Source organism: Vidua chalybeata, chromosome 9, assembly GCF_026979565.1.
Source record: "Vidua chalybeata isolate OUT-0048 chromosome 9, bVidCha1 merged haplotype, whole genome shotgun sequence".
NCBI classification, from domain to species: Eukaryota; Metazoa; Chordata; class Aves; order Passeriformes; family Viduidae; genus Vidua; species Vidua chalybeata.
In genome coordinates, this window is record NC_071538.1 from 10,490,670 (window position 1) to 10,508,545 (window position 17,876).

The 17,876-nt window shown below is 41.1% G+C and overlaps 1 protein-coding gene across 2 annotated transcripts in view; it reads right to left on the bottom strand.

The window, feature by feature from the left end:
- Positions 1 to 16,697, bottom strand: part of ZFYVE9 (zinc finger FYVE-type containing 9) — a 56,849-nt gene extending 40,152 nt beyond the window's left edge. Inside the window, exons 1-2 of one of the 2 annotated variants that reach the window (XM_053950310.1) lie at positions 16,619 to 16,697; positions 609 to 711 (exon numbers count right to left, since the gene is read on the bottom strand). The gene's annotated coding sequence lies outside the window, so the exon portion shown is untranslated. Of the gene's footprint in view, positions 1 to 608; positions 712 to 15,743; positions 15,831 to 16,618 lie in introns of those variants that run through there. The other variant, XM_053950311.1, reaches the window with a different exon arrangement.
- Positions 16,698 to 17,876: the final 1,179 nt, after the last annotated feature.

The following is a 17,876-nucleotide window of genomic DNA, read 5'->3' on the forward strand; positions in this document are numbered from 1 at the left end:
TTTTCATACATGAAAAGCTCCTAAGATGGAAGTCACAAAGGGGATGATCAAATTGAAACCAAACATTGCATATTCATCCTGATAAAAATCACACATCCAGAAAATGTCATTTTCCCATAGCATGATAGCACGGAAGTACAGATGGACTGGACAGACAGATTTATTAGATCCAGGGCTCCTGAAGACTTCCTTCAACCCCAACAAACAATGGTCAAGTGCACATCTTGTTCCAGCTCCCTTCGGCGAGGTGTGTTACCTGTCCCTGCAAGTCAGGCACCTCTGCTGTAACGAACACTTTGTTCTGAGTTGAGCAACAGCTTTATTTAGAACTGATGAGATCTGGCTACAGCACAGACTGAGAAAGAAAGACTTTGCCCGCCTTCCCCCTCTCCCAAACAAGACACAATCTTTGCTCTAAAATAGGGCAATTACTCTCGGCAAAAAATAAAACAACAAATTGCTAAAAATACTCCATCGTCTTCTTTATAAGAGATCCATCCATACACAAAGGTGTATGTATATAAATATCTATCTGTAAGTATGCATGAAAAACATTTCAGGTGCAGAACTCTGAATCATTATATTCTAAAGCAGAACTTGCCTCTTACCTTTTTCTTATACATATGTTAAGAAACAAATGACCCTGTGCCTTTTCATGATGACTGCAGCACAATCAGCCAGTTCTGCTGAATCGGGGTGTTCTACTTGATCCTAGAAAGAAAATACAAGCATGTATTTTATGACAGGTAATTCTGACACAAACCATGTCCTTTTCAACATGTGACTGCAGCTAGCAAAGGCCTATTTGGCAAGTGCTGCAAGCTTCAGATGATTTGGATTACATCTGCAGCTTTAGATTCAGAGATGTGTGTGCACTATGCCACTACTGCTCTCCAATAGTCTGGTGAAAAATGTTGTTAATAAAAACCACATTGCTACCTACCTGTTATTATTCTTCATTTAACTGTAAACACTCAGTGTAACACAGCAACTCCAACTGTCCTTGTATTCCTGATGACCTTGACTGTAACAATTTATAAAACTAGCCTCTGAAATCAATTCTATTATACTACAATAGTTCTTCCAAAAATAAAGAGCTAGTAGCTTTGATAGTCAACAAAAATTCACAGCTCTCTGAATTCTGTAAACTGTATTCATCAGCTTCCCACTGATTTTGCCATAGCTAAACAAGTGGTTTTGTCTTCAAATTATTCCCCCTACAGTCTTAGGCTCCCTTCATTTCCTAAAGGCTTCTTCTCAAAAGACCCACAATAGCACCAACCTTCAATAGCACAGAGGACTCAAGAGGAAATAAAAAAAAAAGTCATATGAAGAAACTTTTGTTCTTCAATCCACAGCATTTCTATAGGTCAGGTGCTCATTTTCTCAGGCTGCATCCCAACAGCCAACATAGCTCAAAAATCCAACACAGCCATGGGCAGAGAAAACAGAAACCAGTTTATGACAAACAGTGCAACAAGAAAAGGAATGAGATACATTAAATTCATTTTTTAAGGCACTGACATTTTGACCTGTTAGGTAGCTGAAATATTTATTAGTACTCTGATGAAGCTGCAACATGTTAGAAAAAAAATCTTAAAGCTCCAGCAAAATTAACAGAGCTAAAAAAAAAAATCAGTTCTCCACACATGAAAGCAATATTCAGTGTTACACTAAATTTTTCCCAGGGTTGTTTATCATTCTTTTCAGAAATAAGCTACAGTAATAATTCCAGGAAACTAATGAACTGAACAGTAGCACTCTGAGTAGTACTGTTTTCAAACTCAGAATCCCACAGCTTTGGATGCCAGCAGAACTCTTCCGGTATACAAGTAAAATTTCTGATGCTATGTGTATTTTCGCCTCTATAAATGAAAATGAGTTTTGGTTATCTGGGAAATAGTAGATGTTATCTTATTACAACATTCTTCAGATAGGCTTCACATGCATGCAAAAACAGAAGTGGAGGAAATTTAATTCCACTGAAAGGCTTCAGTATAAGCCTTTTCAAAGGGATGTGAAGTACACGTGGCAGTGGGGAAGGTTTTCTGTACCACCATACCACCACCATGTCCCCTCCCGGCCTGTAGTACAGGAAAATGATTCAGTTCTCATGACCTTTTGAAAAGACATATCAATTAAGGACAATTATCACTGTGATTTATGGCAAAGCCTTTCAGCTGCATCACTAACATCACATGAACCAGTCATACATCATACATTAACCACAGAGCTCAACCTTCCCTGATCAGAAACGGATCAGCCCTAGCAACCCACAGCTGAAACGAGCTGTGCTGACACCCTTGCTCTAAGCCAGCAAACCTTCTAGGCAAGCAATATCCAGGGCACAGCTTTATTATTTATTGTTTTTACTCTGCTCCTCTTTCCTTGTTCCATTCTTCCCAGGCAATGACTTTTTTGTGCGTAACCACTCAACAGAGAAGATCCAATCAATGGCTGCCAGTCTCCAAAGTAAGCTTTGAAGAGATATTACCTGGAAGTCCTGGAGCTTTTTGTTTACAGTTCAACATTTACTCTCAGCAGCTATCAAAGATCAATGCAAAAATCAAAGCATGCTTACAGATATGAATGTAATATATTTAAACAAAAAGTAAAATAAAAAAAGTAAATTACAGCATTTGGATTTCATGGAAAAAAAAAACTAAGTTGGCAACAGAGCCAAATTCTTTTTCCAGTAAGAATTTAATGTAAGGAAAGTATATTTAAATGAAAATCGAGGACAAAAGGAATAACTACAAATGAGAGCCAAGAAAACTCACAACAACATATAACCTAGTGATTATTAGGTTTTCTCTGAATCACACACACTGCTAAAAAAGGGCTCCATCACACTTGGAAAAAAATACATACATTTCCACCTAAAAATTATGGGCCCACTGAGACCTAAGATCACTGCAAATGAAGGAGGACCAGTGTCCCTGTTGTCCCAGTTTGCTACCTGGAGAATTTCAGTTCCTTATCTCTTCTGCTGGTGGTGGGCTGAACTCCTCTGTCTCCTGCCCTGGTGTCACTCAGGTGCTGCTTTGGTTGTACCCTACATGTCTGATTTCCCTCAGGAGCTCCAAGAAGGCAACTCCCAATCACTGCAAAAGCAACACAAATTGAAGAGAAATTTGACAAGCAGAGACATGCACAGAATAAAGAAAGGATGAAGAACAGAAGGAAAGAACTCCAAAAATACAAAATTAGAAATATCTTCCACAAAAAAGAATGTAAAAAAATGTTTACAACATTAAATGAAAGTAATCTGAACTAGAGAAACTGGAATAGATTATAATAAATGGAAAGAGACTGAAAAAGAAGCAATTTTGATACTATGGTAAAAAAAATGCAAAAAATGCTCAAAGCATGAGGAGATGCTAAAAAATGCTTCCATCTACTGGCAAAGATCCAACTCCTAACTACACTACAGATCCTCTATAATGTGCTACCAGTGAGGAGATGTCTTTGAGTAGGCAGGGAGACATTTGCAGCCATTTTAAGGCACTTTATTATTGCTAGATTAGTTGAACTAGGCATTATCTTAAATGCAAATCCAGATTTCAACACTGGTATCTTCACTTCCTACCTTGTCTACACTCTGCAAGTATCAGATGGGAGATTCAGAGACTACAGACAGGCAATTTGTTCAGGCCTCAACTCTGCAAGAAAATACAAATTACAACAAGGAATACCATAGCAGGGAGCTACATGAACAGGAAATCAGTGTACTTAAACAAGAGGGGAGATAGGTGGAAAGTTTCAGGACACACATCAGTAATGTAAAATTAATTACTTTATCTGATCAATCAGTCTGGAAGCTAAACCTTCACAAATGGAAAAGGGGGTTCTTCACTCAAGTAATGTAATGCTTGGAATACTGGTGGCTTACCACATGCCCAACAATTTTGTCCCCAAACATGGAGCTCTTTCTACCTAGCAGGGAAGGGCAAGTGTTACAAAGCATTTGTGACACAGCAGCAGCAGTATCTGCCACACACCAGAAAATGCCTGCAATGGCAAGGACTTTGGATTAGGCCCCAAATTAAGCATTCAAAAATTAAGTGTTCTATTAATAAATTAAAGCAATAGTCATTCAATGCAATCAGAAAAAAAAAATGTTTTCAGAATTCTAAGTAATTAAAGAAAACTCAGCAAATGACACAGATTTTTTTTAAAAATACATGGTATATACCACAATTCAGATTTGAAAAATCCAATTAAAACTCACCATAAATCCATTTAGTAAGAAATACTAAATACAGCAGCAAAAATGAAATGTAACAAATACAAAGAAGATACAGTCACTGCTAATCCTTTCCCTGCACCAAAAGCTCAAGATGACCGAGCATCCTTCAGCTTTACTTTCCTTAATTTGCTGATGTTCCTACTACCCGATGTAAATGCACCCAGGAGCAGGCTGGGGCATGGTAGGCTATTTCTGTGTAATACAACACTTTGTACCAGCTCACTACCCATGAATGCTGATGAAAGATAAACTATTGCAATGTTGCATTGGATTGTCTTTTTTTCCAAACAACTGAACAAACAGAAGTGGACAATGCTTAAAGCAGAACAGTCTCTCTAATTATTTCACCTATATTTGCATCTTTTCCCTTGACTCTCCCCCATGCCATTTTAAAGCCATTATTTCCACTCTTGTCTCCAGCCAAGTTTCCATAAGGAGACATTCACACATGCCTGAGCAGTAGTAAGGCAGTCAAAAGAGCAGCAACTTCAAAGCAGCATTATAGGAAGTATCACAGTCAAAAGTAACAGGGAGACAAGAACAACTACAGCAGCATTATCAACCTTTGTGCTCCAGAAAATAAAAGCAGCTCAACTGAAAAGGACACCTGCTTTATAACCATTTACAGTAGAAATAAAATTCCATTTCCTACCCTTTTTTTACTATTTCAAGGAGAAAGCAATTGATTTGTTTTCCTGACACAAAGCCCAGCCTTGCCAAGCAGCCTCAGCCCACTGCAGAGGCCTCAGCACCTGGAGACAGGAACCAGCTCCTCTTACGTAACTGCCTCTGATGCCTGGAAAAGGATCCATCCCTGCTCTGGGGAAGAACAAATAGATAGGTTTACACCACAGTGCTGCCTTCCACGCAAGTTTTTCCAGAGGAATACAGATGGGAAAAAAAAAAAAAAAAAAAAGAAAAATCCTTGCCTGAGCTTACTCATATGCTCGTAGAGGTCACTTCACAATGTGGTGGTTTATGTATCTAATGTTTTGTAACACTTTGTTTCATGCAATTTCGAAGGTTAAAATACTGTAAATCACAAAAAGCTAATGCACAGTGCATTAAACATAAATTTAATATGAAATCATGTTTCTTAATTTGTGCATGGGTTCCAAATAATGTCATCAATATAACAACATAGTTATTTTTAAAAATTAATCCACTTAACATACTGGTCTGAAGCTGTTATTTATTCAAACACAAACTAAAGTAAACATATAGAACAAGTAGGTTTATGGGATCATTTTTGTGTTTCAGTATTTGAGAAGGTTTTGACTCTGATGTTTAACACATCTGAAGAATAAAATTATTTAAAGCTGCACACTCTATACCAGAGTGGATTAATCCTGTATTCTAATACTTTATGAATTTTTCTTCTTTCCAGTGTAGGGTAGAAACAAGAATGAAACCCAAATAGACTCAACATTATTTCAGATCTTTCTTAGATTTGGGCCATAAGGGAAGACCTGACTGAGGTCCCCTAGAATCTCTAACTAAAAGCCTACAACTCCTTTATTATAAAAAAGCCTACAACTGTCCTTTATTATAAAGCTCATGTGGGACTGACACTTGCAAGTGCTTGTGAGCAAAAGCTGGTAATAAAAGCCAGAACTGCCACACAACCAGGGGAGAGAAGCTGCTGGAAGCAACACAATTTATACATTCAGCTGCTCTTTGGAGAATGGACCATCCGAACAGGCAAAAACTTTGAAAGACTGCTGGAAAGCAGTCAGGCACCTACTAACACCACCTTTATCAACAGGCTTTGTTTCCTGCACTCCTGTGGTCATCTCAGCTCATCTGATAACTGTACCACACAACAGTGCTCTAAATTCGGACGTAACTTTTAAAGAAATATAATTATAGACACCAAATGGTTACTATTTCTCAAATCCTATGTTATGTAAAGCTGGATTACCATACATCCCTGAAATAAATATGGACTTTTATCTCATACTCTTTTCTCCCTGAAATTATCTCTAAGAAGGTAACTTAATTCCCATTTTGTATAGACCTTTACATTCATATCACACCAAACACATTTATAAAACACTGTTGTCAAGTGCAGCAAAGTTCCCTCCCACGTTTGTGATCATGATCTAACTAACATCACTGCTGATGCTCACAGTGCATTATGTCTTAAGTCATCTGTAACTAGTAACTCACTCGATACGACTCAATAATCCATGGCAACAGTGCATACTGAAACTGCTATTTCTGAGCACGCACCTCATCTGGGCTCAGGACCATTAACATGCTTGTAACAGGGCTGAAGGGACTGAGCACTAACCACCAGAAGCAGGCAGTAACTTCCATTTAGGTGCACTGTAAAGCTTTTTCTTTTCACTGATATACTGGGGCCACTGAGGCAACCAGGACATCTACCTGAAATTTATGCTGGGATCCATTAAATTTTGGTTATAATACTAAGTGCCCATAATTCTGTATCTCTGTTAGCAGGCACAGGAAATAAAGACTTAACAGACAAAACCCAAAAACATTCAAAAGGCTTCCTTATTAATGAGTTATGAGTATTAATACAGTTATCAGAAATCTTACAGAGCTGTAGGAACTTCAAATTCTTCTAAACTCAGATGCAACATTTCTCAGATAGATCAAAACTGAGAAACTTCTGCCACCTCTGCTGTCCATTGATGGGGTGGTTGATTCAGCTCAGCCATGAATCCCCACCTCTTTACCCCTCCTTCTTAGCCTGTAGCATGCTCCTGTTTTCTTCATCTGGAGGGCTCCTTTTCCCCTCTCACATTCCTTCCCCATTCACTTCTTCCTGCATCCGTTTGTTTTCTCCCTACCCAACCTTTCTTCTTTCTCTGACAAAAAAAAAAAAAACACATAAGAAACCTCATGTTCCAATGTTACTGTCCATTACTGGCATAAACATACTTACATACTTGTAAGCAACCTTATTAACTACATGAGATTAAGAAGAGTGGGAGCAAACCCAACAGCAGTGGTGGTCCATCCACTTTGCAAACAGAAATGGAAGTCTTTAGAAGGCTGGCCAACAAAAAAAGAAAAAAGAAAAAAAAAAAAAAGAAAAAAAACCCCACAAACAAACAAAACAAAACAAAAAAAACCCACAAAAAAACCCACATGGCTAAAATAACAGCCATATCCTAAAACACTGTCCTAACTGCCAACCTGCCTCCTACTCCTCCTCATCATTACTGACCATCGTTAAGCTCCTTCACAAATTCATTTAAACCCCCAGCCTTGTAGCCTGAAATGCATTTTGTGACACATACACATAGTGGGGCCCAGCATCCAGGACCACTTCCCTCAAGCATTTCAGTATTTGAAATCTCCAGTCAAGACAAGTTTTGTTAACTACATAGGAGGCACTATTGCATGTTTCCTCAAATTAGAAGGTACAATTACATTTAAAAGCCATCTGTACAGAAATGAAGCTTAATGAAAAAAAAAATATAGCCACAAGAGGTATTAGAGGAAATTAATAAAGGAACAAAACCACCACATATACATCTATCTGTGAGTCTCAAGAAACAATTTCTAATTTGCATCATAATAAATCCCACATTCATTCTACATGAGTATTCAAAAAGAGTATCTATGAGCAAATTCCAGAGATGGGTTAAAATGCATTTTACAAATGACTTGTTAAGTGAAACCAAGGTAAATACAATATAGAAGCTACTAAGCCAGTACACCAATACAATTACTTGAAAGCAGAAAAGCACACAGGTGGACTGATGCTTAAGTAACAACCTTTTAGAGTTACATTTATAAAAGAGTCAAGAAAGAGCTGTGAAACCCATGAAATATGCTGGGGCTTTATGCAGCCTTCATCATTTATACAAAAACACAGTATGAAATCACTACAAGCAATGCAATTTGGTGTTTCAGCTAAGATGCTGTTTCAATATATATGCTACTTAAAGTAATCTGCTAATAATATAACCTAAGAAGTGGGCTTTGCATGTACTTTCAAGTTCACTAAATAAGAGACCATTAAAACACTCATTTTGAATTAACAACACAGCATTTACAATGTACCTTTGTAACACAGTGACAACCAATATGCTCTGCTGGACTGTCAGTGTGGCTGGGCCAACAGAAACAGCAGCTGTATACTGGATATACCCCAACAAGGGTGTAAATAAGAAATACCTGTGCCTTTCTCTACCAAACACAAGCCTCAGAAGCAAGCTATTTCCAAGCCACAGCATGTATTTCTACAGTATCATAGGAGAATGTGCAATTTCAAAGACTGGGAGGATAAATGAAAAAAAAAAATCGCAAAGAGGGAACTTTCCTCTTATGTTATCTCAATTCATATTAAATGTTCATTTATCTGCATTACAGTGCAGATAGGGAACAAAAAATTACATTGGCATGATTGGCTGGGTATATTTTAACCATGTAGCTTTTTTGTCTCCTCCAGCCTACAAAGAAAGCTCAGTATTCAGAGCCTCAGTGATATGAACAAGAGGATTTACATACTGGTTTAGTGTTCAGATGCTGCCACTTTTCAAGTGTTGTATCTTTAATCCAATCTCCTATAGAAATTAAGATTATGGGATTATATTCTTATTTACTATTCTTTATGTTCTTATGCTCATTTATGTATCTGTCATGAAAATGAATATGTAAAGTGTAAAAACAAATCCAAGTGACTGCCCTCCAAGGGAAAAGCAAGCTGCTCTATGTATTTTGGCAGCAACCTGCTGGGCAATCAATACCCACACAGCTCTGGAAAAAATCCCCAGAATTATGGTGTTATGTGAGAAAGACGGGATTAATGCAGAGAGGGAAGGAAGGGAAGAGATACCATGGGGCAAAAAGGATTTACATCTACAGAAAAACAAGATTCTTTCATTCCACAGATGGTGGAACAAAATGCTTACTAATATAGTATCTCCAAGGACTTGGATACATAAAATATCAGATAAGATTTACGCTGTAATAAACTCATTCAACACATCTTCCTACTTGAAACAAAACATACTTCTCTCCATCTCCAGATCATGGAAGAAATTCCCTCCTACTTACAAAATCTTTCACAAAATCTAAAGAATTATGTGTGGAAGATAAGTCATAGCCATCAGAAACTAATCTGGAACAGATTCCCAGTGTTTCAGCTCCTTTATTACTAGTTCCAGCACACTGCACTGACTCAATGCAAGAACCACTGAACTCTTTAGAGCACCAGGTTAATCAAGTCCAGTTCTCTGTCCTCAGTATTGGACGGTGTCAGGCAACAAGCATATGTTGATATGATGCACTAAAAAGATAGGTCAACACTACCTCTACTCAGCAATTGCTGGGAGTAACACACAAGATAAACTTCTCTCTTTCATATCACACTTATTTAAGAACCACCAGCACATTATCCACCTCTCTTCTGCAATAAACCACAGCAGCCCACTGCCTTTGCTTCTCTACAACACCTGCAGAAAAACCAAATGTGCACCTCTTCACTCACCACACTTCCCGACCTGGCAGAGAAACAAGATTCATTTCATTTTGTTTAAATTGATATGCAAAGCTCAGAGCTGCAGAACTTGAAGTGGGAATACAAATTTAATTCTGCCAGGCACCTTCAGCAGATCACTGGGGCAGGGTTTACCTTCACCCCCACACTCATCACCAAAGTGCACCTCAGAGATACTGGATGTGTGGCACACCCAAGATCAGAATGAGGTCTGTGCACCACACAGACCAGAGGAATCTACATCCTCAGAAACGAAGACTCATATTATTGACACCAGTTTTCAACTTTCCTCTTAAAATCCAACAGTTCTAAATAAGAGGAAAAAAAAAATTGAAGCTGTTGAAGAAGAAAATGAAGCAGATGAGAACAGTTTCATTGACTGGGTTAAAAGAAATGCAAGAGAAGCACAGTAAACAATAACTGAGAAACAAAAAATTCACCAATCTGAAAATATCTACAATTTTTGTGATGTAGTATCTCACAAACTTCTAATTATCTGACTGGCCAACTGGTCAAGCAATAAATTGTATGCATATTCATATGATTTACCAATTCTTCTTGAATTTATAGTAACTACCTACACCATAAAATCATAGTTTCACATGGCTTGGCCTTTATTTCAGTGTTCCTAAGTCAATCTCCTAGTTCACACTTGGACTGCAAACAGCTAAGACAACATGTACACGGAGTTCAAAGCACAGTTCTGACACAACAAAACTGAGCCTCAAAACAAGAAAAGCTCCTGTAATAGTCAGTGTCATTCACAAATAAAGAAGGTATTATGCGATTTAGAAAGCTCTTTGATCTTCTTCTTTCACTGAACATTTACCAACTTCTTTTAAGTGCATCACTCTACTTTTTGCAAAAATGTGCCAGTGTGTATTCTTCCACTGATAATCTACTATGAATCTGCTGAAGTACTTCATCCATATTACTTCACTAAATAAAATTTTAAACTTTGAGTGAAATAGAAATGTACCCAAAACGTGCATAAAGTTTGAGTTCGATTATTTATTTTAAAAGGCTTCAGTATACTGTCAAAGTAAATAAAAACTTTCCAATTACAGTGTTTTTTAAAACTGCAAGAATCCAGAAGGCTGTTAAGTACTACTAGAGCAGCTAGAGCTCTTCTGTAATTAATAGAGCACACATGAATCTCTGTCTCAAGTATGGCCTGATTTCAATTTATCACCTGATAGGAAATGTCCTCTGGATTCTTTGTATGCTGGAAAGAGGAATGACAAGTTCCTTCCAGCTACCATTTTACTAAGTAAAAAAAAAAAAAGCCTCTTCTGCAAAATTGTAGTACAAGTACTCAATAAGAAAAATTCTGAACCACTACCAGTCAGCATGGTAATAATTTGGTATAAAGCATTTCTTTTCTAGCTCTTAAGTGGACAAGGTATCTTCTCAGCTCAAGCAAAGCACAAAAACACTTCAAGCATCTTTGATCATGCCTAATTTCGCTAATGAAGAATAGCTGGGAAACAGCCCTAAAATAGTTATCAAACTGAATTCTACAACATTTTCACACATAGAAAATAGCAGAGGAAGAAACACATCACACTTGGTGTACATTAGGCTTTAGTGCTTTTTTGTAACTACTGCAAACATAAGTTCAGCTTGAGTCAGGCCAAAAACCAGGAAGACACCAGCAAAGGCACATTTACTGCATCGCTTTACATACAAAACTATCCCCCACACAGGGTCCAGCAGCACTGCCTAAAGCACCAGCTGATGCCTCAAGCCTCCATGGGAAAGCTTCCCACCTTTGTCACTATGCTGGAACCAAATTGCAACAGAAACCCAAAAAAGTGTTTGAAAAAAATGTTAAGGGCAATATCATTTCCAAATGTAAAGCCCTACTCAACTCCACTATGCCATCAAGCTCTTAAAAACAGAAGTTTGTCAAGCTTCCTGTGGATATTAGAAGGAAGGGGAAGAACTATAGGAAAAAGGAGCATGCAATAAAATTCCTGACAGACAAACCTAGAAAATCCTAGCAGAGTTTATTGGAATGCTTCTGGACCTTCAGTGTGTTCCCTTAAACAAGTGATACTACTGATACCCCACTGATTCCTAGATAGGTTTGTAACTTCAGTTGGCATCAAAATATCAGAGGTACAGTATTAGCAATATTAACACATATAGCAAGCAAGACAAAGATATTTATATATTCTCTATACAACACAGAGACAAAATATAGAGGGGTATAGCTATTAGCATTATCTGCAAATAATTCCATATGAAAGTTGATCGTTTTTACTCAAGAAACATAGAGACAAACAAAAAGCCAATGCAAGTGGAAATCCAGCACTTAAGTCCATGTTTTCCTTTGCTCAATGTACACTAGGGACAAAATATGTGAAAAGCTCGATACATCAACACCAAAACTTCAAAGCATAACATATGGTCACACTGCCGCATATTGACATTTCCAAATGATCAAATTTCACGTGAAAACAAAACAATGTTGAAGTTTCCTAAAGCTCTCTTTTCCCCAGCCTTCATAACTAACACAACTACTGCCTTAGTTTATCCTCAGACTGAAGATATCACACAAGCACTTCAGAGAGCACTCCAGCTCCACACTTCTAAAACACAGAGGATCTACAGGTTGTCACTCCACACCTGTTTTTCACATAGTTTATCACCTTTTTTTTTTTTGCCTTTTTTTTTTTTTACTGTAACAGAACTATGCCTGTGCAAATCTCAGTTGACTGGACTTGCTGCTCTATGTCCCTTCTCCCTTGAGCAGATCTGGAAGAAAGAATAAGGAAGGAAAGATTTACCCTCTGTTGACACCCTGAAATTCCTGACCATGCATTCTTGCCTTCAACTATGTTTTTAAATTAATTAGAATTCTCTAGTAACTACCTTTAGAATAGTTCAAGTGACACTTTATGGATTTCCTCTGCCACTCATATTAAGCCTATTTGATGCTGATGTACTACTTGGAAGGCTGTTATTTCTGAAAAAGAAGTACCAATATTAGCCATCTCTGCTTGTCTCTTGCAGCAATAGAGCAGTAATATAATTACTGATGGAATAATCCAGTAATAAACCAGACTGGAATTATTCAGTGAAAGAATACATATAAACTCATGTTAGAAGTATTTTTCCTATTCTACCTGTCTGCTATGGCAACCTGAATAGCAGCTGAAGTGAAACTCAGCCAAAGAAATAGTAAGTAGGAACATACTTAACTTGTATGTAAAAATAAAATTATTTATAGAGATAAGACAAATAATTACTCTTTACATTTATAAATTATATTTGTGTGCATGATGATAAAGATCATTTACTTTTATCACACTGATTTTTCAGTGTGCAATTTTTTGATGACTACATAGCATGTTTTGCTCTAGTCCAAAAGTTGTATCAATACATATCCTGAAATCTATTTTCCTGAATTCCAATTCCAGTAGAAACTACTATGTCAATGAAGGATCCTTGATGTATATTTTATATCATCCTATCCATCTGCATTAACTGACACAATTTTCACAGTATTGCAAGATACAGCCAACACTTCTAGCTAACACAGAAGTAAAAGCTGTCTCTATCAGCTAAAACTCAATACTTTCAGTTACTTTCAGCCATTTACTTCTGACTTTCTATTGCTTATCAATGCAAAAAGCTTTGTCAACTTGTGGTACCATTGTACCTTTCTCAATGCTTTAGAGAAACAAAAGGAGGGAAAACCAAGCATATTAGTTCACTTTTCTGTCCATATAAAAGTCCAAGTCTCCTAAAGAATCACAAATAGAACCATAAACAGGCCACCCTTCAATTTATTTAATCTCACTCACATTACAAAAATAAACATTAGCCTTTATATAACACTTTCAAAGAAGCCTATGAATATACTGGCATGTTACAACAGTGTTCTGGAAAAGATCACAGATTCATGAGCACACAGACAAACTGTGCACTGAAACTATCATTCCTCAACTGATTTTCAGTTAAGAAAATCAGTTTTATTGGGAAGATTCTCAGCTTAGTATATAGAAAAGGTTTTTCTGATCAACAAAACATCAACACACAACTTCTCAAAACCTCTTTTTGGTCAACTTCTATTCAAAAGCAAAAGGCCACTCTAATCCTTTAGCAAAATAATTTCTAGGTAATTTTCTATAGATAGCCTTTAAACTGAAAAACAAGCAAGCTATTTTCTGCCAAAGCTGGCACAGCAAGTGGACAGACTACAACAGATATTAAAAGCTTATCATTCTTTGGCCACAAGTTTTAATACTGCATCTTTGTTCAGTCTCTACCTTTGTTCCCTGAGACAATCACAGCCAGACTTTATGCCAAGCTAAAAAAACTGTATTTCATCTCAGCCTTAGCCCCAGGCCTCAGATCCTGAAATGCGTGTGTGTTTGAAAGTATTTAATCCCCAGCCTTGTAACTGACTCAAAGCTAACACACAAAAATAACACCCAATATCAGGAGTCAGCACGGCAGTTTTGGGGTGGGTTTCTTCCTTTCTCACACACTAAAGGAGGCACCATAAAGCAATGCAAATAAATCACAGTGTGTCAGAACATGGCAACTTGTTCAGGGCTGATCAGGGCTTCAATTAGAGGGGAAGGCTTGTTTGAAATTTTAGACCCTTCTTCAGCTTCCATTTCAGATCCCCAAACCTCTGAAGAGATTCTTAAATTTGTCTCTCTTGGGTCAAGGAGACTGTTCTTCTCATTTTGCATCACATGCCGTAACTTTATAAAAAGAAGCACACTGAGGGTTCAGGCAGTAACAAAGGATTTGGATGTTTCAACCACTGTAGGTGTATCTAAAATCTGGATTTGTTCCATGCAATCAAAAATTACTTGCTAATAGAAGTCAATTACAATATTTTAAAGCCTTGCCTAGTCAGTTAAATGCTGCCCAAAGAAAATAAAAGCTTTTATTCAGGTAGAGCATCTTTTTCATTATTACTATTTTATTTGTTTTGACACAGCTCCTTCCAGGTTTGGGTTCAGTCTGGACCCAAAAACAGAGGACAGTGTTATTCAGAAATTCTAATCTGAGACACTTAATAAAAGACTGATGGAACTCAGTTAACTTTTAATATCTGAAGTGAATGAAAATATGTGTAAAAATGACACCCTCTGAAAAACCTCTGTCATAAAATAATAAGGAATATCCTGTCTATAAATAAAAGAAGATTGTTAACACGGAAACATAAAGTCTATCAATTTCCATCTGCTACTTGTTTCTCTGTCTGGTTAAGAAGATAAAAACATTTCTTGAGCCACGCTCTGCCACAGGCACCTATTTAGCCACAACATTTATGAGCAAGAAACTAGCCTACCTCTGCAAAAAGTCTGACATGCCAAGAGTGCCAGTTATTCTTAGAGTGAGACATGACCACAATTTCACGTAATTAGAGATGTTATAAAACGCATCCCGCCCGCTCTCCCCATCCCCCTCCACCACTACCACCATTGCAGGAGTGACTTGTTACACATCGCGATGAGCAAGTAACATTCCCTGCCCGGGGAGAGAGCGGATATCAGGCCATAAAAAGGGCACGAGATGCCAACAGGGATCCTCCCCTGCCCGGGCCGGCAGCCGCGGCTGCCCGGGCACAACCTCGCCCTGCCCCGCGCCGGCACCCGAGGCGTCCCGGGGGGAGCAGCAGCTCCTTCCCCATCCCCGGGATCGCCGGCGCGGGGAGAAAGGTGCCCCGGGCGAGCGGGTCACCAAGTCCGGACGCCCGGCGACGCAGGGGGAATGGCGGGGAGGGGGCTCGAAGGACCACGGCGGCCGCCGGGGAGGGCTGGGGGGCGACCGCTACCTTCCCCTTTGGTGGCGTGCCGAGGACAAGGGCGGCGGGGCGAGGGGGCGCCCGGAGCCGGCAGGCCCAGGGCGCCGTCGGCGATACGGCGGCTCCACCGAGGCGCCGGAGCCCTCCCCGCCTGCCCGCCCGCGGGGCCTCGCTGCGGGCGGCAGGGGCCTGGGGAGCGGGATACCCCGGCCTCGCGGGAGACGCGCCGGACGCCGCTCACTCACCTCGGGAGGCAGCAGGCGCCGCCGGGTCTGCATGGCGAGGGGTATCTCCCGGGTCCGCCCCGGGAGCGCTGGGGGCCGGCGCGCCCTCGCCGCCGCCAGCCGGGCTCGCTCGCTGCCTCCGCGGCCAAGGCCGCCGCAGCGCCCGGCAGCAGCGCCCCCTGCCCGGCCCCGGCGGCAGCGCACGGCACTGCGGCACCGCCGGGGAGGCGGCGCGGAGCTGCCGCGCCCCCGCCCCGCGGGGTCCGCGCCGGCCCCTCCGCACCGGGCCCCGGGGTCCGCACCGGCACCCCCGCAGCGGCCGGACAGCGGGGGCAGCCGCCCGCTCTGTCCCCGCGGGGACCCGCCGAGCCCGCGGCCCCCGCAGCCACACACACACACAGAAGCGGAGGCGGCACCGGGCACCCACCGCCGCCACCGGGCGCTGCCCGTGCCCCGCGGCCGAGGGACGCGCCTCCGGGCACCCGCTGCAGTGTGTGTAGTGTGACCAGTCCACAAAACCTGGTCGGAAGGACTCGCGGCTGGGAGCCGAACATGTGTTATTTCGCCATTTCATGTTGAGTGTCTCCACAATCGGGGAGGGACACCATCCTGCAGGACGCCCTCGGCTGCCCCGAGAGGTGCGAGGCCCGCTGGCAGACACGTTCAATCCTCAGCAAAGAGGCTTCCAGAAATTAAAAATAAAAAAGACAGAAAAAAATATAAACACAGCAAATTAAAAAAAAAAAAAAAAAAAGAAGAGAGAGAGAAAAAAAAACCAAAACAAAACAAAAATAAGCAACCCCACAACAACCAACCACCACGCTCGTTCCCCACAGGAGCCGCGATGGCGAGCCGACAGCGTACGCGTAACCGTGACACTGCGCCCGGAATCTCACCCGTTCTCTCTCCAAAAGGAGGCGGCCGCCCATTCCGGGAGCGGGACTCTTTGCCTGGCTGCGGGCGCTCGGGAACTCCAGGAAATGTCACTCCCCGCGTGTGCCGCGGTCCGGCGGGCGCGGGCTGGGCGGCGGGCGGCCGGTCCCGGGCTGCGAACCGGCACAGCGCGCCCTCACCGCCGCCTGCAGCCTCACCCGGGCGAGCGAGCGCCCAGCGCCTCACGAACCCCTCACCCCTCGTCTCAGGAACCTCTTGCCTCAGGAGCCCCTCGTCGCTCTCCTCAGGAAGCCCTCACCTCACGAACACCCCACCTCTCGCCTCAGGAACTCATCACCTCGGTTCCCCCTCAGGAAAGATTCGCTTGGTGCCAGGGGAATGGGAAGGAGTCGCTGTCCCCTCACCTTTGTGCAGGTCCTTGATCTCCCAGCTGCAGCAGCGCCATGTCAGCCCAGGAGGAAGGGAAAGGTGAGTGTGGTGGCTGCTAATGCAGTTGCAGGGCCATTCCCTCTTCCCAGGTTTCACACTCTCAGGCCATCACTTTCCAGCAGGTTGGGCTTCTCCATTAACTTGCCACATATGTCAGTGAATGCAGTGTAATGAGCCCCGGTGATAAAATCTAGGCCTCCTTGCTCCAAAAGCATCAGCCCATCCCGCTTGAAATGAAAAGGAAGCACTTAATGTTTATTCATTGATTCTGGTGGAACTATGTGCTTTTCAAGCGAAAAATATGAGATACTCCAAATCAACTGAATCATCAATCCATGGGCAAATAGCTGAGGAGATAAAAAATGCTCATCCATCATAGCTGGGAGTAGCATGTTAATGGAGATGGAATTTATTTATTCCCATAAAGCATTCCTGGTCAACCCCAACTTGCTATCTCTTTAGCAATTAGTGTTGTCATGCTTGTGAAGCACAGATGAGGGGTTCAGATTGGTGCAATACACAATTACTGTTCTCAAAATGGTTCTCATGAAACACCTCAGACTGATAAACACACAACATGCCTGACAAAAAAAAAAAGGGAAATTAATTAAAGAGTGAGTGGCGTAACACTCCGTAACCTCTGGTCAAATGCATGCAAGTGCATAGCTTTGCCATCTGTGAATGTCTCACAGAGGCATACCAATAACATAATTTTGTTCTACTTTTATTCCTCTGGATACAGCCATTCATTGGGATGTCTTCTCACCAAACACAGAGAGGTTTTTCCTGAAGAGTGTCATAACTGGCAGTTTTGCAAGAAGGCAAAGCATG